Consider the following 25341-nt stretch of genomic DNA (forward strand, 5'->3'; position numbering starts at 1 on the left):
CTCATGACAGGAAAGAATTGAGAGGTTACAAGCTGTGCTGTGCTGCAGACCCATTACATCATTGACGCTTCAAGGGTTAGAAGCATCTCATACTAAAAAGTAACTGCATAACAAAAAAATTAGCAAGATTTAATAAAAAGCTAAAAAGATCATAAGACAAGATACAAAATTTACACCAGTATCAAAAAAGTGCGACTCCACTGGTGTCAATTTCCTGACTGAAGCACGTGCCAGACAAGTTATGACACTATCCACAGTCCCCTTTCACACAAAGACAAATATTAGCAAGTCAGAGATCTTCTACTGTAAAGCTGCTTGTCTGTTCAGCCCAATGTTTCCCCGATACACTACTGTTCAGAAGGTTATTTTACCTCTTTTAGGATAAAATATTTTTCACCATGTAAAATCTCATTGCGGCTACTATAATCAACTCTATGCCATGTTCTCTAGCCTTCTGACCCACCAGCAATCTGGTAATAAATCAGGATGTGTAGGTCAGTAAGGCACAAGAGAATGGATATTAAAGACACGTGTGCAGTTTTAGCAAGAGAACAAGTGAAAAACTTTTTGTTGAGCAACAAGAAAGCAATGGTAGTGGGGCAAACTTGCCTCGTGGATTTCAGCGAGCATAAGCTCCATGAGAATTGGGCTCACTATTAGACATATAAATCGGTGCAAGACTATCATTTCCATTAGATCCTTAACCATGTGGCCCCACCTGAGGAAGATCCTTATCTGTCACTCACTCCCATTACAGCCAGACAAACCCTGATCTTGTACTACCATTACACAGAAAAGATCTTCCCTGTAATCCCTACCCCCCCCCTTTCCTCTCACCTCACAAGCTTTCATTTCCACTGGGGTATCTAAACCTGGTGTCCTCTGAATGCCAGTGCTCCTTCTAGCCCCCAGGATCTTCCACTCTCACCAGGGTTCTTTCCAACCACCATCTTCTGCTCTCTTCACACAAAGACATCCAGGCACTCCTCTTACACAGCAGCTGCTCTAGTTCACATGCACTTCCCTCACTTTGCAGACTTCTTCAGGGCACCACTGACATATCCATCTCTTGTCCTACCCATTCTACAGCTCCATGCATGCAATACTCCACCTGATCTTCCAATTCCTTTCTGTGTTCTTGTCCTGATCTTTCAACCTGTCTGCCTCTATTGGCCAGATGTATCATCCATTCCTTTCTGGCTTCCACCATGTTTGTTACCAACGTAATTTCGCTGTTGTCAGAGAAGAAAACCCTCAAGTTCTTCAGGGATTTTCATGAGAAATATGTTTCCCTCTTCCAGTGCAGTAGCAAAGCAGTTGCTTTGGGAACCCTCAGGAGTTGTGGAAGCCTCTCCACCCAAGCTCTGTGCAAGCACTCTTCCTCCATGCTATTGCACTCTTCATCAGCTCCAGAGCAAGGAACACAAGCTGTCATCCTAACACAAAAGCACAAATTCATGCCAATAGCTTAACAGACCAGCCAGCTCAAAACAATTTGCAGCCAGCACTAAGTTATTATTGGAAAACACAACTGCAAAAAAAGGCAACACTTTTTTCAGACTGAGTCTGAAAGATCACTAAATCAAATTCTGTATAGGCTAGTATTACTGCATAAGATAGTTATTCCCTCCTCAATACAGTAAGGATGAGTCTCACAGTGATGACATTTTGAGACTTGTAAGTTTTTCCATGACTAGCATAAACCGCGGTCTCTGAACGTATTTAGTGTTCATTTAGACTACTACCATACCAACACTGCACGTGTAGGGTTTTTCATGCCTTTAGTTATACTCACACAGGACACTCATTTAAACATTAAAAGTGGACGCCACACATTGGACATGTGTGTAAGCCAGTACATACTGAAAGCTTTTCTTATTTACACATTATGAAGTAATTCAGTCTGAAATGACCATTTCAGTACATGCTTGAGCTTAAGAGTCATCTGAAGCCCAAACACTTTCTTAGCAGTTTTATCTAAATTCATAAGGAAGTCTCAAGTTCTGATCTACCACCCCATTAGCTGCCAGCACACATCAGCCTTCAGCAGCAATAAAAAGCTGTGGGTTTCTCTGCACCATGGAGAGTACTCAGGCAGACATCCTGGTGTTGAAGCTTCAGGGCAAGTTGTGCACGTGCTAACACAAATCAACCAAGATCCAGAAGAGCTACCATTCTTGAGAAAAATCTAACACAAACACTATCTTTTGGTGCTGTTCCAGATAAGACTCAGAACACCTTGCACAGATTTTGAACAAGGATAAGACAACAAATACCAGGCTAACTGCCCTGAATGGGGGCGTGTGTTTATTTTGAAGTGCTGCCAGGCAGGTTGACCTCATCAGCACTAAAGGATAACAACTCAGTGAGACTGTACTTCTGATACAACAGTCATAACAGAGCTTCTTTAGCGCTAACTCAAAACATACCCACAACTTTCCAGGATAATCACATTTCCAAGAAATCATACTTACTGTCCACTTGGCCACACACAGCACAAGCAAATGACTGCTCCACACCACTGATGACACAGAACAGCATCAACCATCTCAAAAGAACACAGTTCATGGAAACATTGTGTTTAATTTACCTAACATTGGGGGGGGTGGGGGGGGTGGGGAAGAAAAGGAACAGATCTTTCACCAACAAACATAAAACTAAAAAACATACCAGTTGACACACAACTGCAAGCAGCAGCAGCACGTTGGTATTCACAAACGCATGAAGCTTCTTTGAACTCTTACCTTTTCAATACTTGAAAGATTAGATTTACCAGTAATTTAAGCACTGGATACAGTACACAACCATACTCTTTTTTTCTCTTTTTTTTTTTTTTTTTTTTTTTTTCCAGTCAGCAAACCACTAGAGAGACTACTGAAAGGCCCATTATGAAGACCAATCACTATCCTTTTCTTGAACGACCACATGAAAATCAGTGACTATTCCACAATAGATTGAAAGGGCCTTTTGTCTGAAGGAAAAGGACAAGGAGTCACAAAGTATCGCAGATTCATTTGTAACTCATGCTTTTGAAGAAACTGTATAGCTTCAGTTAAAAGCAAACCAAGAAAAGAACTGGCTTTGAAAAACATTATGCCACAACCCTTTCCTACTATGTATATGCCAAGCATATTTTTTGGATTGCCTCTTTCATATTACTAAAAGATGGACAGGCATTCTATATTAGTTGTTTTAGAAGATAAATTGTAAATGCATGCAGAGTTTTGACTTTATTCCAAATCCCTAATTAGGGTCCGCAGCACTATTTGCCTTGTCTAAACACAAAATCCCTGGAAACTTTTTTCAGTAAGAGATCTAGTATAAGTGTAATTGCACTGGGATAATAGCTGAAAGCATTGTGACTGTTGCTTAATAATCACTTAGTAATTGAGCAAATTTGCTATTACGTATGAAGTATGCAGTGGCTTCTTCACAAAAAAAAAAAAAAAAAGCATTTGACTCTTAACTAATTTTTAAGTTTGTTTCTGAAGTCTCTCGCAAAAAAGGTCAATTATGTCTGCTGACTTCTGAAAAGTAGGAAAATGTTTCACTTCTCTCCAGCCCCACTCACACTTTCAGTTATGAGGTTTTACATGCAAATGCACGCACACCCAAAATGGGATTTGCACACAGGAATTCATTATGGAGTTTCTAAATAAGCTTCACACAGACAAACTTTCAGCAGGAAAGACAGTGGAGGCTAATAAGCAAAACCTGATTTCTTCTAATCCATATCCAGAACTAGGGAAATTACTGCACTTTCCATTAAGAAACAAAAGTCACAACTGTCAGACTTGCCCTATTCACCCATCTGTTCCACCCACATACTGTGAAACTAAACAGTCAAAAATGTCAGTTTTCACTCTCCAGCATCCTAGAGTTCATATTCCTCGTGCTTCTACAACCCTTTCTGAAATGAAGCAATATATTTTGTGCACACTACTGGCCAAGACACCAGCTATGAACTGGATTTAGCTCTTCTGACCATCCTATCAAATCACATCAGGAAAGGAGTTGGGCTTTGGTGTATTACAAGATGGCATGAGCTCCTGAGCTCAAGGTGCTCAGAAACAAACAGAGCAAAGAGGCATGAACTCTGCAGCCCCCTGCTAATCATTGAAGTTCAGGGACAAATTATTTGATATAGTAATGCTACACAATGATGCTTACAAGTAACTCTTAACAGGGGGAAGGTGATGGACTAAGATGCCAAAAGTCTAGACTAAAATAGACACTTTGTTATCAAAGTTAACTATTTTGCAACCCTTCATTTTTGTACATGAAGAAGAAAACTTGAACAGAAAACTCATGAACAATCTGGGGAAAGAAGAAAGGGCAGAAGGAAGGAGATAGAAACAGAAGGATAGGGAAAGCGCACAAAACTAATAAGGACATGGGAAAAAATAGTAACAGCAATAGGTATGAGGTCATATTCCCCCAGAGCAGCACAGACAATAAAATACTTAATATTAACAAGTAAATTACAATTTACAATCACCTACAAGTTGTTTCTCTTCCCTTGATCTTTGTGCAAAGCCTCACTGCCTGAATCTTCTGCTCCAAACTGTTATGTAGCTTTATTTTTAAAATCCTCCAGTGCACAGTGAAAAGTAGAGTTTGACCTTTCCTTTGGATATGTATTGTTCCAAGGAAGTGCTTGAGGATTTTTTTATTTTTGTTTGTATTCTGCATGACTAACATTACTTAACAGTGTGCAAAGACCTTTAAGACTTGAGCCCTGAAAACATACTGGAAAATACAGTCCCTAGAATGACAACGGAGGCAACACATGGGTGAAACAGAACACAAATATAATGATGTAGGGGAATTACCACCAAACACAGGTTAGCTGTAACTACTGACAGGCATGACTTTGGTACTTCCACCACTGCTAGGAGAGAACACAAAACATAAACACTCCTCGGGCCACTGGAATCTTGTGCTTTCTCTTAAAAGTAGACCCAAACCATAGGTTTCAGTTCTGGACAACTATGCCCTTAAAATTTCAGAAATGGTGAGAAGGTATCCTGACATAGTCCTGTTTCCCTTTCTTTGAGAAAGCATAGGTAAGAAAAAACTGATCTAGATTCAGACCCCAAGCTTCCTCAACATAGAAAGTACTTGGATATGCTTGTGTTCAACTTTTAGGCTTATTACTAAATGCTAAACAAAACAGACTCAAGTACATGTTCCTTCTCAGGGTCTATTAAGTTCAGAAGCAACCGCGTGGATAAGGACTGTGGAAGCAGACCCTTCAGTTAAGGGCAGTCCCGTAAACACTTTGAAAGACATTTAATTTCCTTCATCTTAATCATAACACTTTTCTTATACAGTACAATTCTCAGAGTTGTGACCTCACCTTGTCTCATGCTTATACAGCACCTGACACAGTACAATCCTTATCTTGATTGGTGTGTCATTACATTTAACAGATCCTGCTGTTCTCCTAAATGGCCAAATTTTTTCAACTCCCTTAATGTAATTAGCAGAACACTCAAAACCCAGCAGCAGCATTCAGCTTCAGCAGGCTCTGATGGAGCCTCATAAAACTCAGCCCATTCTAACCTGGAAACCATTCCATGTTTACACAGTTTAACTGCATCCACAGAAACAATTGTGGCAGGACACAATGTCCTGCTCACAGCAGCTTAAAGACTCTAACTAGAGGCATTCAACAGGTTACCTCCCAGAAGGGCTTCTTGCATGGCTAGTGCAAGTATGTTCCTGGTTAGCCCTGGCATTTTAGATGCAACACTCCTTTCTGCTTTCAACGTAACAAAGTCTTTAGCTGGCGTTCCTTGAAAAATCACGTTTTGGATGGCATTTTATGTTTGCATCAGGAACCCAAAGAAACAGGAGAAAGATGCTTCATAATGTACACTGGTAATTCAAATAAAGAAGTTCACAGAAAGGAATTCCCACAGAAGACTATTAGATTCCTTGAAGCACGTAAAGCGTTTGTACGTGTTCAAGCCGGAATCAACCAAACCAATGCAGGAGAATGTGACCTGGAATTAAAATGATGGAGTTTCTGAGGTACCTCTTGGCTCTCCTAAAGAAAACAAATCTAGTAGTAAAAGTGATTCAGACTACACGATGACAAGGCTGAGAAGGAAACTTACACTACTCATTTATAGCTCAGCAAAGGAAGCACTGCATAATGATAGAAAATAAAAAGACACTGCCAGCTCTCTCTGCTTACCAACAGATTCCACGCCTAATGATTAAGGTTTGCATTCACTATAAGAAAAACAACAATTATATATATATATATGTATATTAAAAAAAAAAAAAAAAAAAGCCCTATCACCTCAGCGATCTTCTACTGCGGCGCAGAAAAATTAAATCCTTAAACGGGTGCAGGAACAGGAGCTGGGGCACGGCAGCCTTCGTCCCTACCTTGCAGCACAGTAGGTCGGGGCTCGCAGCGGCGCCCGCAGCCCGCACAGCACCGTGAGGCAACGCTTCAGGAGCAAAAGCGGCGCTGTCTCAGCGCGTTTGGCTGCGAAGCCAGGCGGGGATGAAGGGCTGCGCCGGCACAGCACCAGCTCCCAGCCCGTTAATCATTTATGCCCAACGCTGTTACTGAACAGCCTGGAGCAGCGCAGCCCAGCAGGGCTCCAGCGGCGCCCGGCGGACAAGGGCGACCGACCGCGGGGCGGCTCCCCGGGCACCCCGGCCCAGGGCTTAGGAGCCGAGGGACCGGGGCCGCGCTCCCCGTGCCGCCGGAGGGGCGGGCCCGCCCACCTCAGGGGCGCGAAGCGTTCGAGAAGCGACCGGCCTCCCCCGCCGCCACAGCGAACTCGCCGCAGGGCTCCTCACCCTCCCTGGCGTTCCGGGCAGGTGCCGAGCGGAGGGGAGGGGAGGGAGGGGAAAGGAAAGGAAGGGAAGGGAAGGGAAGGGAAGGGAAGGGAAGGCAGGGCAGGGCGGCGCCTTACCTCAGAGCCGCTGGGCCGCAGCGACGCCGTTCCGCCGCGGCAGAAGACGGGAGGGCGGCAGCGGGGCGCGGCGGTGGCAGGGCCGGCAGCCCGCCGGGAAACGCCCCTCGCCCCGCCCCGGGCCCGCCCCGACAACGGCCGCAACGGCCGCCCCACGGCCCAGCTGCCCTGTGGCGGGCCATGTGGGGAGGTGCGGCCGTGGAGTCCCTCGCCCAGCACGGCGAAGCGAGCGGCACCAAACGCTGCCAGCCCCTGAAGCTCCCCGGAGATAAAAATTAAAAAATACCTCCGTTTTTTTTTTTCAGGAATCGGTGTTTTAAAATACTGCCTAAAAGCACAAGTGCATAGTCTGGGTTGTTAACCCAATGGTAAAGGAGCAATAAATAACTATTCCCTTAAACACTAGAACATGCAGATACAGCTGCATGCTTGGAACTAAAGAAAACTACAGCAAATTTTCCATAAACAACTGTAATCTGGCTTTACTGTCAGTATTGGTGTCTCATACCATCACTGGTGGTATCCTTGACCTAAACACATACCATTTCTCATCTTTGCTAGCAATGTGAGCCCCAAGTGCTGGAAAATCATAGCGCTTCCTCTAAAAACCTTTACCTGCCTCTTTTCCTGTGAACGGAGAGGAGGCTTCCTTGGCTCTAACACACCTCTACTTTATCTTTCCACCCTCTGCAAGAAAATTAACTGCTTACACTGCCAAGCCCAGCTTGGAGGCAGCACTGGGTCCTCACTGTTTTCAGCCAAAGGTTCCCAGACCTCAGCATGGAAAATAACGCAAGGTGGGATTTGTCAAAAGCAAGGGCCCAACCCATCCTCCAAGCCAGGCAGTGTGCCTCCTCATGGCAGGTTGGTGGGCTGGCAGGGGACTAGCTCGGAATTACAGCACACAGTTCTTGGTGGTGGTGGTGTCCCAGGGAAACTCCCTTGACACCTTCTACTCTGCTTGGGTGCAGTTGCTTCATGCAGAGGATGGGTTTGCCCACCTCCTTCAGAGAGCTGGGCACAAATTAAATGCTCAGTGATATACAGTGTGGCCACAAGTTCAGAATTTACATTTCTTTTGGAATTGCATCTTCAAAACTGTTCAGATCTGTGGTAAATGTTTGTTTATTTTAAACAGCTTAACTTTGAATGTCCAGGTTTGCATTTGCACTCAGAATACTCTCACTGAAGTACCACTGACATTTATCAGCACCCCAAACTGTATGAATTTTGCCTGTGAGTTGTGGAAATGATTCTGAAGTTCAAGAAAATAGTGCATTATGTTCATAAAACAAGGGTGCTGCTGACCTTTCCACACAAAATAATAGATGTGAATCAAGGAGCTGAGACTCATCTAAAGGAACACAGTGGAAACACATAGGATGAAAGGCTCTGAAGGCTTTACAAATTATATTTGGATGGGAGAGAGGAGGGAGAAAGAGAATGTGGGAAAAAGAAGAATGAAAAAGGATCCTGCTGTTTAGCTCACGCATAAATTGTATGTGCTCAGTCAAAGGTCACTCCTTTTATTTTTTCATTAATTTCAATGCCAGTAGATGGTATATGAAGAACAACTTAACAACAGCCAGAAACAGTTTAGGTTTTTCCATGACAATGCAGTGGTCAGAAAAACCCAAGTGGTAACTTCATTACGTATCTTTACTTTTGACTTTTTAAAAAGTAGTGGCTAAAAGAAAGTTAATCATTAGAAATGAACTATGTAAATTTATATAGAAAAGTTAAATAAAAATCAAATGGTCTACTTTTTTTGTATTTGCTAACAAAGTTTTTGTACCCCGTGTACATTGAAATTACTTCCTGTAACAATTCTTGGTTGTTTTTTTTTGTGGTTTTGGGCGGGGAAATCCAACGCTGCTGGTGAGAAATGGTATATTTGGACAGTACTGAGGATGGGGTGTCTAAGTACTAAACACAAGTGAGGAAAAAAACAAATAGGAAAACAAGGAATAAAAGCTTTGGGAAGTCCACAGGAGCATGCAAAAGCTGGCACAAGGAAATTACCACCCACAGCAACTGAAAGTAGAGGCCAGAATGAGAACAGAGAAGGAATCATGAATGCTCTGCAGTGAGGATTACAAACAACCACCTCAAACAAATTTTCAGGGAACAGGAGCCCTTCAACAGAGACTGATGCAACAGCTGCAAACTGCTTTTTGGGGACTAAAAAGCCAACACCAGAAGCTGATCTCCACACAAAAGTATCACAGATTATATACATCTGTGTTGAAGGTGTTTTAGCACTACTCTTACTAGTTTTCCAATTTTTGCAGCAAATGCGCAGATCTACATTGACTTGCGGTATATATGGCTGTATGCTGAGCCTACATTGTCTAAAAGAGGATTCCAGCTGCCCAGCACTTAGTTCTCATCTCCTGTTTATGCCAAATAGCAATGTGAACATTATGGTCCACACATTACATCATTTGGCTCCTACATAAAGTTTATTCACAAATAAAAGTAGAATGATAGACAGTAGCAAACATCCCAGCAGGAACCTTTGGGCTCTGTTAGAAGCGAGGTGGCCTACTGGTCAGAGCTCTGACTTGGGATTTTGCATTAAATCCTCAGTTAGAATCACAGAAAATCCTCAGCTGGAACTGACCCACAAGGATCATCAAGTCCAACTCCTGCTTCCACAAAGGACCACCCAAAATTCAGACCATATGTTTGAGAGTGTTGTCCAAATGCCTACTGAACTTTGACAGGTATGGTGCCATAACTACTGCCCTGGGGCACCTGTTCCCATGCCTGAGGAATTATTAGGAATGAGGAATGTCTACAGCTACTGCCTCGTTGAGGTGCCCTTGCAATGTCTCTGGTGGAGTCGGGAAGCTGGAGCTTCTGGGTTATGTAGAGCAAGGACCTTATCCTTCCAACCCTGTAAACAAGATACCCCCACAGAGAGACTGGAAAGAAGGAGATAATTGGCTGCAATTGCTTGGATGGCTGAGGGGTGTTTGCAGACAAGGGGGAAGGGACTGAAAAGGCAGTGATCACTGATCCTGTGGCCTGAAAACTCTGATGGCTAGGGACAGTTATTAACACTGTCCTGATACCGTATGACAAAGGGATGTCCTGTTGATCAAGTGGCAAGCTATATGCACTGTGCCGTGTCCTAGAAAGTAGACCTGAGATTAGTAGCAAGAGCCAGGATAATATGGAGGGTCCAATATTAAGGGTAGCCTTGAGAAAACCACCAGGAAAGAACAGAACTATCACCTGATTATGCTAAAAGTAGAGTTAGTAATAAATGTATATTCATAAAATGTATATTCATGTAATGTTTTTTAAGTATGTGCTTCACAGAGATGAGGGGTGGACCAAAAGTGAGCCAGTCAGAGCAGTTTCTACTGCCTCTGCAAAAACATATTAAAGTGAGAGAAGACACGCAGAAGACGCAAGAGACGCCAGGGTAGTAGGGACATGAGAGCAGGACAAAAGCTAGGGGGAAAAAACAAACAAACAAACAAACAAACAAAAAGATAGAAAAACAACTATCTGCTCCTGCAAGAGCAGGAGCAAAACTAGCCACCTTGAGCATGAGCACAGAGAAAACTGAGGGTGAGGTACGACTGGAAGGGGACTGCAAACAGAGGAGGAACCACCATACACTGATCCCAGTCTCCCATACTGCCCTTGCCTCACTGAAAGGCAAAGGGACTGGGGAGCAGGAAAAGTATCTAGAAGGGATTTGAGTTGTGCCTCTACAAGTGTTTGATTTTTTTTCAATTTCAGAATCACTAATTAAAAGTTTGTTAATTGGGAAGAAATTTAATCAATTGAAATTCCCCTGGCACACAACTGTTTCTGGCTTGTAAGAGGGAGAAATTGATTCAACACAGAAATTTGGAAGTAAACTGATGCAATCACAGTAGTCTGGCAGAGGATCTAAGGGTAAAGATGTGGAAAATGGCAAATTACATAGCTCATGTTGTAAAGCAGTTGCTAATCTGGGGCATAAATATAACATGGCTCTTTTAAACCAGGAGAAGGGCTGATGATAACATTTTATCCTGACTTTAGTTAACTGCAGTGAAAATTTACAATCTTAATGGAAAAAAAAAAAAAAAAAAAAAAAAAAAAAGTTTAAATAGAGGCACCAGAAGTGATTACCAGAGATAAGTCTTCAGGAGATAACTGTTTACATGCTCAGCTTCGGAGAGAGATGCCAAGCAATGAAAAGGCAGAAGGTCCTTTCAAGGACCTGTGTGGAGTCCTAAGGAGTGTTATATAGAATAACGACACAGAAAGAGGAAAATGAAAATTCATTATAGCTACAGCAAATTCTGACAGTCAGTCACACTGGACCAAAATCCTAGAGGCTGGCTTCTTACATGTTATCAGCAGAAACCTGTATTCAGTATTTAGAAGAATTTTGTAAATAGAAAAGCTTCTGTGTTTGCACATATGATCCCAAGCAAAACCAACAACAACAAACAAACAAAAACAAAAACAAAACAAAACAAAAACAAACAAACAAACAAACAAACAAACAAAAAAAACAAGGAAGTTGGCTTTTTTGGCTCCCAAAGCTGTGGGTCAAATTTAGAAAAGATAATTTGCAACCCACACACAAGTTAGGCCATTATGTTTGCTCAGACAAGGCCTGAATTTGATTAAATGCTTATGCGCATGCAGACTATAAACTATATAAACAAAAATCTGTTTTGCAATGAGAATATTTATATCACAGATAAGTGAAACTGCTGCTCTGAGATCTCACATTTATTTGAAAATACAATGTCTTCAAGTGACTGTGACAAAGTATAATCTCTAAGAAAGTTTTTCTTTTTTTTTTTTTTAAAGATTGGGAGCATTTTCTGAAAACAATGCAGCAGTATCTTTTGGTGTCCAGTGTTTCAGAGTGAGTGGACTTGAACAGGGTGGTAAACACTTAAGAATGAAGTTCAAAAACAAACAAAAAGGAGCCTTGAGCACACTCTTGTATTAAATGGGAAAGAAGTGAGGGAAAGCTTGGCAGAAATCAGCATAATAGTAGGCTTATTGTTGAATCTGAAAGCTTCATTTTCTAACAGTGTCCCTTTTCTGGGAAGCTGCACAACCATTCTGAAAACACTTTCTATAGAGATGATAAATCTATGGTGGAGATTTATGCATATTCAGATTAAGTCAGGAAATCAGTCATGAAAAGGTAATTAAACAGAGACAAAAACCTAGAGGAAAAATTACTATCCCCACCCCCAAAGCAAACACAGCTAACAATACGCTATGATATATAGGTGCCGCTTTTGCTCATATTCTTGCTCATGCCATGTATAGGGCGAGCAACCTCATCCTGGTTCCTCACTGCAGTTCTCAGGACTCCAGACAAGGGCACTCTGCACAGCAGCAGATTCTTGGCAGTGTGTGAACAGACTGGACTTGGTATCTTTGGTCTTTTTTTTTTTTTTTTTTTTTTTTTTTTTTTTTTTTTTTTTTGGGGCACAAGTTCTTAATTGATAAGAAAAGGCATACAAAGAAAAAAATGTTCTGTAGCTCTAGATGGAATTGTCTGAGACCATAGTCTTCCTGGTCCTGTGGTGATATCCAAACAGGAGGGAAAAGAAACAGAAACAGCTCCGTGACACTAGTTGACCCCCCAAATAGCTGGGGTTTGCTGGAATAGTTTCTGATAATGGCTTGCAGTCCCAGGACACGGGTGCTGTGTCAGTTTAAATGCTCATCTTCTGATGAGTTCCACCATGCACTCCGGGTGCTGATGTGCACTCTCTAAGGGAACAACTGGAGAGGAACTTCCTTTAGTTAGCAGCAGTGGTAGAGTTTTGCTCTGTGGTTGGGCTAGACCCTGACAGTCTCACTATTTAGCTTTAAGCATTCAACTTGGGTGCCTAAGTGAGAAGCCTCAGTACCCTAGATTGTCGTGGAAGCAGCGGTGTCCCACTGACTCTACAGGAGCCTTCAGCCCTGTAAGCACCAGAGTTAGTCACCTTAAGTTACACTGCTAAAAACCCCAATGCAGGGATGACCTAAACATTCAGTGTTACTTCTGTTACTTTCCTGGAGCACTTGACTACGAGGAAAACTGCTCGCAGTAACTCGGATGCCACTGTATGTACTCCAGGAGCTTACTGCTTTGTTCCAAAAGGGCTTGGCCTACCCCTAAAGCTCCAGCTAGAAAAGAACAGGGGACATCCATTTCCTAGTAGCACTACTGTATTGCTGTCCTCTATCTGGACTTGAGACTGTGAGTAGAAAATCTGATTGTTCATATGGTAGATGAGAGCATTAGAACATTACAGTCTCCATTTTAGAGCAAACAGCTCAGTCTGTCCAGGCACAAATAAGTGAGGTGCTGTGGGAGCTGACTGTTTTGACACAGAGGTGACTCTTTCCCTTTCAGCTTGACAAAATGTACAGCCAACTCAAGAGTGTTAATGGTAAAGCAAACACATGGACTAAACAAAATTTAGTAAAAAAAGTCCTTCTGTTTCACATCACTGCAACTCCTAAACATGCAAAGTGAGTATTGCATCATAGACCACTGAGCAAACTACTCCAGCTTTGAAGACATGGTATATAAATGCTGTAGCTCTGTGAAAATCTTTAACTTGTATATCAGGACTTTTTAATTAATACATACATTTGTTAAATCTTATCTTAATTCTCGGAAGTGGCTTGAGGCCTGGTGCCTGACAGATCTCACATGGGAGCTAAAGGCAGAAGCCAATGAAAAAAACTTGACATCTAAAAGATATAATGTTTCCAAATTTTTCAATGCAAGATGATCTATAGAAGAAACTATTTACAATCCTTCCTCCCATACAACTGGACAAAACAACAAGTTCTACAAGAAGTAAGAAGTATGGCAATTCTGATTCCTACATAAGAGTTCTGTTCTAGCAGGTGTACAAAATGGTACATTAGCCCTTACCCTCCCTTTTCTGCTAACAAGCATGATTTACAAAAGTTGGAAGTTTTTACCGCAGGGGCTATTTTACTAAAGTATTCCATTGCCAGCTTGGAGATGTATGGGATTTTAACTGACACATTAGTAGGAAATGAATGTGTGTAACGGGGAAACACAAAGTAGTGACTCCACTTGAGGACTGGCTTTGCATACAGATATTAATCGGGTCTCTTTCACATAAAAAAAAAAAAAAAAAAAATGTAATCTGCACAAGATAATCCTAGCCAGAAGGAAAAAGTGACGATCAAAGATATTCAGTGCTTTGGAGTGTGGTTTCAGCTCAGGAAATTGAACATGAAACTTATCTGGGAAGCAATACTAATAATGGAAGTGGCACATTTAAATAATGATTTGACTACCGCAGTCATGAGTTTGAGGAGTTTAGTGGTTCAGGCTATTGTTGACACAGTGATATGTCTGATGTAGTATTTAAAGAAGGGTTGACCAACAGGTGGAAACATATAATTAAGTTGTAAAAAAAAAAAGAAAACAAACCAACAACAAATGCAAGGATTAGAGTACTAGTGTTGCTACACAATGGGCAATGAATTAAAGGAAAATGGTAAAAAATTAGTAATGTAATAATGTCAGAAAGAACTACAAGGTGTTAAAAAAAGACAAGGGGAAACAAGGTTTTATCAATAAACAGCATTCTTCAGAAGTACAATGATCATGACAGAAAATGTCAGCAGTATGATCCAGAAACGACCAAGGTCACTTAAGGCAACACAGATTTTGAGCCTGTCTCTGAAGAGACTCAAGTGAAGCTGAACAGGTAGAGTCCTCAAAAATAAAGTGTCCCCACACCTCTGAGCAACAGAAAAACAGTACCTCTATTTAAAAGTGAGGGAGTCCCACCTCAGAAAGTGCCTCAAAGACATCTGCATAGAAAATCTGTGTGAGAACCAAAGGCTGAACACAGGATCCTACCTTGTATTCAATACTGCTGAAAGTTACGCAGTATTGAATCTGCTTAGCACAGCACTCTGGCTAAAACAAGAACAAAATTTGTCTCTATGCAATTACTTGATTTAATGCACAAACACTGCTTGCTGCTTTCAAAGACCAGAAAGCACAGCTTATGGGCTAAGGAGATGAAAGAGCTGACATTAAAAGAAGACAAGACAAAGAGGACAAAACTGACAAAGGGACATATATGTGTGTATATATATTTTTACACATTACAAAAAAAAAAAAAAGTTGAGTCATTCTTCATACAGGTGCCGTCCATGTAACAGGATTCAGACAATTCGGTAGTCATGCTCCACAAATCTACTAGAAGGTAATGAACATGCCCTATTTATGACACATTTCATTGTACAAGAATAAATGTATTTATTAAAATGATTAGGCTGGCTTCAAAAGTCTAGGAGAAAGATATTATTAGCATATTTCTCCATGAAGGATATGTAAGGAGGTAACTCACAGAGATGTGCTTCAGCTCTTCACTGCCATTACTACTGCAAATACCATTTTGTTCTGCCCCCTTCATCCACCAGCAAAACTGCCAATCAACTTTCAAACTCAGAATCCTAACAGATATGAATGTTTGAGGCCAGATTTTTCATTGTGTCTTACATGCTGAATCTCATATGAAATATAAAAAAAAGCAAAGGTGGAATAAAAGGCTGTCCTTTGGTAAGATTACCTGCACATTAAGAGGCTGATTACACTGTTTGCAGTATAACACGCATATAAATAACCAGACAAAACTTAGAACAAGCATTTGCAGGAGTAAAACATGGCTAGAGCAAAACAGAGATGCCTTACCCAGGGTAAATCTGCCCCAAAGCAAAATCAAGTCATCTGAGGGAAAAAAAGAGTTATTGGAAGGCGAAGGAAAAGGGCTTCTTGCCCTATCCACAATCTACCCCAGAAGGTTTAGTGGTATCACCATACCTGGTGGTACTGTGAAGCCTTTGCCTTTGTGGGTGTAGGAGCGTCATGAAAGATTTGGATGGATTTGGATGGTCTTTTCTCTCCAACAGTGGGTGTAGTTTGTTCCAAGTTTGCCTTGGAGGAAACAGTTACCTGAATGACCTCATCCCTCCTGTAAAACTCATCATGTCATGTGAGTTTACCCTGCTGCATTTGCCACACAATAACAAAGTATTTAGCTATTTCTCCCCACTATGTCACAACACTAGACAATCTGTGTTTTGTCTACAGCAAAGTAAGAGTTAATCACCCAGCAGAAACAGGGAGAAAGAGAGAAAGTGAGCCAGAAGGAGACATAAGGAAGCTGCAAGCTGCAGCAGTTATGTCATTCAATTCCCAGTTTTAAATACGCCCTTTGAAGTGGAACAGGTTTTTTTTTTAATGTTAAAATAAACTGCTTTTCAGTATGAATCATTGTTCATGGTTGCAAAAATGACTCCACTTGAACTCTAAACTGGATATTCAGTATCAAAAAAAATACTGGAAAATTTATGTGCAGACCCCCAACATTCCCACAGCTCCCATGCTGCATTCAACACTTATTAGTGGCAGCAGTAGCATTATAGTAACAGCTGACAGTGTTTTGCAGGCATAGTTTAGAAACTTTATCTTGATCCCCACAAACCATGGGATTGGTGGTATAACTCCACAACTAACAAGTCTGACTTAACTACAGAAAAAAAATAATGTACCACCTTTGTGAACTTCACTTGTCAACAAGATCTTTAAGAACTACAGATGAGAACATGCCTTTGTCAACAAATAAGTGCTGTGACTGCCAAGCTGAGTTTCAAAGCAGTCACCATTCTTCTGCCTCCTACACCTCACAGAATTAGACTAAGTGGAAATGCAAATAACTTTCTCTAAGTTAAGTAAGTCTGCATAAATTCCATACCTGAGACACCTGAATAGATTTGGCAACTTCTCAAATCAAATCCACATAATCTATTATTTTATTAAAAACAGAAAATTGAACAATAGGAGGCATGTCTAACAGACCTCTCAAAATGATGGGTAATGTCCACAGGGAACAATGGGAGGACTTCACTGTTCTTTTTCTCCTATGTAGATCTTGCTTCATTACTTAAAGGGTTCACCCTTGTTGCCTATGAGATCTCCAGGACTCTGGAGATTTGTTAAATCTGTGTCAGAATTGCTGAAGTTTTATCTTCCAAACGAGAAATAAGAGGTTTGTGTGTATAGTACATTAACAAATGATGAAGAGGACCACACCAAATGCCTGCTGTGTATTTGTGTTTCTGTAAGCAAGAGATATAAATTATGGATTGCAAACTTTGTGTGATACCAAGCCCTAAGTCCAAGAAGTATTGAACTGTACTGAAGCAGGCTAGGAAGTAATTAACTTCAACTAAATTATGTAATGGAATAAGCTGCATTTTCAGAAACAAAACCCCAAACAAGAGAAGCAATGAGAAGGAGAAAAAAAAAAAGAGAGAGAGAGAGAGAGAAAAAAGAGAGGTTTATAAATATTTCTTCAAAAATATCTCTATGAAAGGATAAAACACCAGATTTAGAATAAAATCTAAGGTAGAACTTTGAGGTACAGTAAAATGCAGTTCTGGTACTTGTTCCAGAAATACCATCAATAGGCTACAATCACTTCATCAAAGTGTTGTGATTAACAAGATAGAAAGCTGCACAGTGGTCAAGTAAGATGAAATGTTAGCAGTTTTCCAGATTGTGGGTTCAGGAAGAAATCATTTGTCATGTTCAGCATTGCTATTGCAAAGCTGCTCTGAGATCAAAATCCTGATTGTAATCCATCAAACCAATAACCACAGCAAGTCAAATGGCTGAGCAATTGTGATGACAGAGCTGGCTGCAGGGATGCTGCTAGGAATTAATATGTGAAGCTGCTGTCAGCGCGTAGAAATCTTTGGATGAAGGGGAAAACAGCATGATAGCGGCTAATAACAGTAATACTGGAATCATATCAAAACAGATATTGAAAACAAACCCAATTGTGTCACTGATTTTTGAAGGAGAAATATTTAGGCTTGCTGCTTACAATTTGAACAAGAGGTGTGCAGACCTCTGCACATCTCTTCACCTGGTATGGGCAGAACAACAAATTTCCATTCCCAGTCCATACAGAGCAATGTGAGCAATTGCCTCATCTCTGCTTTGCCCCTACTGCTTTCACAGGAACTAGCCAGCGGCAGATACAGTCACAAGGTGATGTTCAGGATGGGAGTGCCCGGCAGAAGAATCAGCCTGCTGGGCAGTTCAAACTAACTAGAAACTGCCTTTGCAGGTGGACAATAAGAATACCAGTGTCATGCAAAAATTGATTTTGCTTGGGGCCACTGCTAGCACCTGGGCTCCATCTTGCCTCCTAGACAGGGTGTGAGAGAACTACTTGAATCATCGTTGCAAAAGCCATCTGGCACTTTTGCCTCCATGAAAACAGGATCAATGCAGCACTCACCATGATTCTCTGGGCAAACCCTGCTTAGCTTTGTGAGAGACATCCTGTAGCCAGTAAGTTAGGCTCAGGCGAGGGTCTCAGTGAAGTAGTAATTTATTCATGATTGCAATGGCGGGCACCCCACAAGCAGGAGCATGCCTACTAGTCACACAGTACAGTTTATATACTTTATTTCTCAATGACCCGGACCCTTCCCTATTTCCCCACTGAGTGGGTAATCCAGTCACAACCTATCTGATGCTTCACAGACAATGCATGGCCTTCAGTTGCCGGCCTGTTAAATTTCAAATTTATTTTGAGTTTTTTACTACTTGAAGTGGTAATGTTTCTTCACTCATCTGACTTGACTTGACACCATGATCTTCACCTAATTGCTCTAAGAAGTCTGGTTGTCTGCATTTTACAAGGTCACCTGCTAAGTTTTCTTATCACTGCAAGCATATCTCGATACCACATTCCTTACTTTTAAACAATGTAACTCTGCAAAAACAACATTTTTATTCCCACAGTTTACCCCCACCTCAAAGAAGTCTTCAGTATGACAGGAATCCAGAAACAGTAATCCCCTCTTTAGTTTCTGTTTCCTGTTCCCTTTGTCACTTTCACGCTTTATCTCCATTCCATGGTACTCTCGCTTTAGTGTACCTTTTTTTCTCCCCATCTAAATATAGCAACTCTTCAGCCTTTTTGTCTCTGCTTCAACCTTGGCTGCCTTTAATGGATCCTGGATGAAATTAGGCCTAGTTTCCATTCTAATCAACTTTAGTGACTTATGCTTTTAATTAGACCTTTAATATTCCTCCAGTTTGCATAGATGGTGCATTATAAAGAGCCCTTCCCAAGTGTCATTGTGGTTTCAACTTGAGAGGAAAAAACATTTCACAAATAGTATTTTAACAAATGGAAATATAAGCAATTTATCACAAGCTATTATGATTTTATTCTCTCCAGCTGGAGCAGCAGATGTGTTAATATATTTTTCCAGTTGAAATAGCACCATGTGATTTATTATTCCATATGGAGTAGGGGTCCAACAAGCCCCTGCTTGGACATAAACTCCATGGGATTCTCAACATCCTGTAAATTGCTGGATCTGAGTAACCCCTCTCCAAAACCACAGTGGGTCTTCTGCCTTGCATGCACAGATTTAACAGGTTAATTGAACAAATTAGGCTCACTTCAATAGCCCCTTTGTGTTCAAGATCTGATCCACAGAAGAGCTCTGGAAGTTTAAAGCACCAGATAAGTGCTAAGTATTACTGGGTCACATTTTGAGGTTCAGGATCAGTTGTTACTTAATGTTTATTCAGGCAAACTTCCACCAAAGTGGAGCACTGAATCAAAAACAAACAAACAAACAAAACAAACAAACAAAAACCACAGTAAGAACCTCAGAATTTCATCCATTATTAATCATTTGAAGTATCAATCAAATGTAATGCTCTCTGACTTTTTTTACTCTTGTCTGATTAAATATCATTACAAATAAAAGGTATTCAACCCTTACTTAAAAAGTGTGATTTACTGCCAGCCAACCTGCTCATCTCTAGTGGAGTGAACTGGGAAGTTTCTATGAGGGTTCTTGAAACAATCTTTCATTACAGTTACAATTACTGTCAGTTCTTGACTGTATTTAACAATAATTACCATGATCACTCCATAAATGAACATATCCTAAGAACATTAACTAAGCAGAGATGAGGTATACACACATATATTTATATATATATTTATATGGTATACACACATATTTATATGTGTGTATACCAGCAACATTTTTAAGGTGTCACTGAGATCCTTTCCCATCATATCAGATACAGCACTGCCATTAAATATACTCAAGTGGTTTAAAGCAATGAGATATTTCTTTGTATTGATATGAGTAGTTCTCTTATTTCCTACTTCCTTTACAATTTGTTTATCAAGGTATTTGTTTCCTACTTGTTATTTGGAATTGATTGAATTTAGAGACAAGCAAGACACTAAAATTTTGAACCTTTCTAAACCATTTAATCCCATGAAAATAATAAAGATAAATTCATGGAGCCACTGGCATTAGTGCCACCGGGATTTTACTCTGTGTGTGCTTCAAACCTCGCAGTTTGCTGCACAAAGACTAAAGGTATATTTGACAGCCTTGTGCTTTTCAGAAATTATTTGCTTGGTAAGGTAAAGTACATGTATGCTACATACTCATTTCTAGATTTTAAAGATGCAAAGACTTGCTCATGTCAGCTGAGGAAGTGACTTTTCAGCCAGAAAAAGAGTGCCTGAAGTTTTTAATGTCAGTGGTACAAGCTCAGGTCACAGGTCCATCTCTCAGTCACAGTCAGTAACTGATGGTTAAGAAAGCACATGATGAGAGAGCAAGAGTGAGGTGCTTTTCAAAATAAATAAATAAATAAATAAATAAACAAACTTTTCAGTTTCCAGAAATTTTCAGCTTAGGCACATTTTTTTTTTCTGGTATGATAGAAATGACTATGAGCAAGATCTTAATGCTTCAGAGTTTGAACACAGGAAATGACAAACCATACCTGAGCGTTTAACTTTATACAGGTGACAACTCACAAAGTCCAAAAAGTTGCCTGGGTCAAGGCCAGACTCCTATACCCCTTGTAGAACTGAAAAACTAAAGGTTGAGAGACAATGAGAAGACAGGCATGTTTTTCAATCTTGGCTGATTTTGCTCTGAGGTTGCCAGAGGATGAAAGAAGGCAAACCTAGACTGTGTTACATTCTCACTGTTTACAAAACACATCTTTACCCAAAGGTGTATTCTGGAGAAATGCTGAGCCAAACTCTGGAGATCTTATTTCATTCAACTTTTGAAGATCTCAGAAGAACTTTAACAAAGTTTTACACAGGTATTATAATATTTGGTCTATGGTAAATAAAATGTATGGGAAAAACATTCTCTGTCCAATCCATGGAAAGGAAATAACCCAGCTTCTTAGATCAAATCTAACTCCTTTGAAGGCAAGTGACTCTAATAGGGGATAAGTTGATCCCTAATTCTTGAACACACAAAATATTTAATAATGAATAATAAGCTGTTGCATTGTTATTTTTTGAATTCAGATTAGAAGGACAAGAAGTTTGAGGTTCAGAATATTCTGCATACAAGAAAATACCTGTTTTTAAAACCACCGGTAAAATGAATCAGAAAAATTGTTGCTCTGAGTATGAGATAAATGAATGGGAGAAATGCTTTTCTATTTCAACCTAAAATATGGACAGACAAAAATAAAGAAAAAAAAAATACAACTATTACATATCCAAATTCCAGAGAAAGAGATGAATATGAGTGTTTTTTTTTTTTTTTTCTCTCATATGCAAAGCAGAAATATTTCATAACAATTTGCTATACATATATAAAACATGGTATTCTCCCATTTTTCTTCCCCCTAAAATGAAACCCCAATATAGCAGAGGGGGTTCTAATCCAGGTCTGCTATTTATCTACTGAGAATGCTCCTTAAAAGAGACAGTATGCTGCAAACAAACAGTCCAGCTTAAAAAGCCAAAGGATGTAAATCAAATGCAGAGCAACTTTCAGCACATTTCAATGAAAGCAACTTGTATCAGTATGAAGTTCTTTCCATCTACAAAATCCTTGTCCTGACAATCTTTTGTTTTGCTTTAACAAAAGCTGGCACATTTGCCACTTGCACAAACGAGAGAACTTCCTATTTGCTACATAGGAACTGAAACAAGAATTCACATATGCACATCAGCATATGCACTATCTGAAACACTGGGAAATTACATCAAAATAACTCTGAGCATAATCTAAACAGGCTCAGCACTGTCTACATCAAAATCATGATGTGAGCACAGTCAAAACTATGAGATTGCCTTCAGATCATAATACCTTTTAAAAATAATTTGTTTACCTTTGATTTTGCTTTTTGAAACTTCACTGTGATTCACAGTACCACCACAACAAATAAAAATGCTAGTTTAGAAAAATCAGAAGCAGTATTTTCACTTGATCAGATGCTGCCAGGAGCTGGAACTTGAATAACAATACAATATATTGCAAATGTCAAAATCAATTGCAAGAATGAATTGTGACAAAATTTCAGGAAAAAATCAGCTGAACAACAACAAAGAAATGAATATCTCAAGCTAGGCATCCAAAAATAAATAATAATAAAATTAGGCAAAATAGAAAACCAGAAGGTTTATACTGTTATTATTATTCAAAGAATAATTATATTAAGAATCAGCTTTTTGTAAGAGCAAAAACTAACAGGAATAATGTTGTCTATACTGTAGCATTACAAGTCATGCCAGTATGAAAAAAAACCAGTAACAGACTTGGAGAGATGGGAGGCAGAATTGGCTCCTGGAACAGGTCTGGTCTATCCTGACATGTCTTTGTCCAGCATTGTTGAGGGAAGTTGCTCAGCCTCTCTAGATACTCCAGCATTTCAAAGCCTGCAAAATTAGGTGATCTTTTCTCATACCACACTTCCATTTTCCTTCCTGTATATTAAAATAATTTCCCTATGTCCAGTGGACAAGGACAACTTATCACTGTTCTCCTTAGAATCATTCTAATATTTTAATGTTTATCTTCACTCAGCTTTTTCTTTCCTGGACTAAAAAGTTGCCTTCCCCCACTTTATCTCATAAACATTATTTTCTTAGCTTTCATTGTTGTCTCAGTTTCCACAGGCTCAGGTTCTCTGTAGAGTTTTCACAAAAACTTGTGACTTGCTTTATATATGAATATCCATAAAAGTGCACCTACAAACGATACCACAACATTAAATAAATAAACTTATCAATCAACAGCCTTGTTGCCAAAAGATTCATGATCCCTCTACAATGTCTTTCCTGTGCTGCACTATTTTTTTCCAACCAGATTTGGGATAGGAAATTTCTTGATGTCTATTCTGTAATGCACCTTCCACACTTAAGACAACATACAAAAACTATGCACAGGATCAATAGCAGCTTTGAATTATAAACATTTTAAAGTGACTGGAATATTTCATTTTCTCATAAGGGTGATGAAATTTGAAACAAACCTAAATGTTTGCTCCTCAGAGAGAAGCCCAGGGAGTAGCTCAAAATCATGGATGCTGAGGAATGAAGAACAGATTGCCTCTTTGCAAATTCCCTGAATACAGTATCTTTCAGTCAATGCAGGAGAATGGTGCAAATTCTATGACTATTTTCAATTTATGTAAAATGGAACAAATCTTTCTAACCTAAAAGTATAAAAAGAAAGTAAAAGGCAGAAAAGCTGCAGAGAAGTTCATAACTGACCTGAGAACAAGGAATCAACCGTTGCTTTGAGAGCTAACGAGAACATCTGAAGCTGGGAAAGGAGAACTTGGCAGAGCAATAGGTATGAGTAGGTCAGTGCGAGGCTTGGGCTGTTCTCACAGGCAAATAAAGGTTACAAATACTTCTTGGTACTGTGAATTAGAGAGTGAAATTGGTATCTAGCTGCTAAAACCAGTAATCTGAAAGAACTGCTGCGCAAAGATGACCATGGATGTTGGCTGTCCATTTAAATAAAGGCATTGAGAAACTAAAGGAATTAAGTGGGTTCCAGTCATGGGGAAATATGAAAGTACAGACAAAAGTTAGTTGCTTACAAACGCCCCAAGAAAAATGAGGATATGCAATCCACGCAACAAAACAAAGTCTAGAGCTAGACATTATGCATGTCATCGTGATTAAAAACAGACACACCTTGTCTGGTAGCAAACTTGAATGGGGACGCAGCATCACCACAGAATCTCATAATAATGATTTTTACAAGTAGCATAGCGTGAGCATATTCTCTATGGCTGTAAGTCCAAGCCAAGCCACAGGCCTGCGTCTGTTTTAAAGGAGATCATTTGTAGATACTGGACAGATAAGCAACCATAAAGGAGACAGATTTAAGAGACACTTGGGGACTAAATAAAACTAAGGGAAGTACTAGTAACCCTTTCTACTGGCCCTAAACAAACAGTTTTGAAGCAGCTATGAAGAGCTATCACATACACCAAGAAGAAAGGAAGCCAGTTTGAGCAAAACTAATTTGGTTGCTAACATAAGAAAATAGAAGCCCCAGCGTGCTAGAGGAAAACAGTATAGAAACATAAATATAGCAAGTGAATAGGCCAAGGAATCACAGCAGCAATGAGATGTGGTTATCACCTATGGAAAACTGAGCGTTCAATGCCTTTGCAGCAAGAAAATTATCCCAAATGAAACAAGAAATTGTAAACTCAGATACACAAACTAAAATAAAAAGCACTATGATTCAGGGCTGTATTTAGTCTGGCTGGGATGGAGTTAACTTTCTTCATAGCAGCCCATCCGGTGCTGTGCTTTGGGTTTATGGCTAGAAGAGTGCTGATAACACAGTACTGTTTGGGCTGTTGCTTGCATTGTCAGTGCTCTCATTTTCCCACTCTGCCCCCACAGCAACTAGACTGTAGTTGAGCAAGAGAATTGAAAAGAGACAAAGTTGGAACAGCTGACCCAAGCTGGCCAGAGGGATGTTCCATGCCAAGTACCATCAAACTCTTCAGTAAAAACTGCAGTAGCAGAAGAAGGGTGGGGCTTCCAAGTTGGCTGCTGTTCAGAGACTGGCTGGGCATTGATCTGCCTGTGTGAGGTGGTGAGTGATTTCCTTTGATTTTTTTTTTTCTTCACGTTCTTTCCTTTACCTGTTAAACTGTTTTTATCTTGATCCATGAGTTTTCATGTTTTTGTTCTTCTTCTTTTCTCTCTAGTATTTTATTTAACAGAGCTTTTTCTCAAAAATAAATAAATAAAACAGTGTCTGTATTTACTCCAACTACCCAGACTTGCAAACATCACTATACGTAGAAGGGAACCTGCCTGGGTTTTTCTTCACCTGTTTCCAAGAATCCTTCAACATCCCACACTGCACAATTTTAGGAGCATTTCACCTATACATATGCCTATTATAAAACTCCGAGAGATAAATCAGCAAATCAAATTATTCTCCAGTGGTGCATCTAGCTCCACATATTCTCCATAAATTCAATGAGTGCATCACTCATATAGAAGGAAAATAAGGGAATCCACAA

General features: G+C 40.1%; 1 protein-coding gene across 6 annotated transcripts in view; it reads right to left on the reverse strand.

Annotated features, from left to right (window-relative positions):
- SPATS2L (spermatogenesis associated serine rich 2 like) overlaps positions 1–25341 on the reverse strand; it is a 149772-nt gene that overhangs the window by 75724 nt on the left and 48707 nt on the right. Inside the window, exon 1 of one of the 6 annotated variants that reach the window (XM_082763297.1) lies at positions 6939–7033. The exons of 2 other annotated variants lie outside the window; for them this stretch is intronic. The gene's annotated coding sequence lies outside the window, so the exon portion shown is untranslated. Of the gene's footprint in view, positions 1–6399; positions 6787–6938; positions 7034–25341 lie in introns of those variants that run through there. 3 more of the 6 variants (XM_082763298.1, XM_082763303.1, XM_082763301.1) reach the window with 3 other exon arrangements.

This window comes from Aythya marila, assembly GCF_965140915.1.
Source record: "Aythya marila genome assembly, chromosome: 6".
NCBI lineage: Eukaryota > Metazoa > Chordata > Aves > Anseriformes > Anatidae > Aythya > Aythya marila.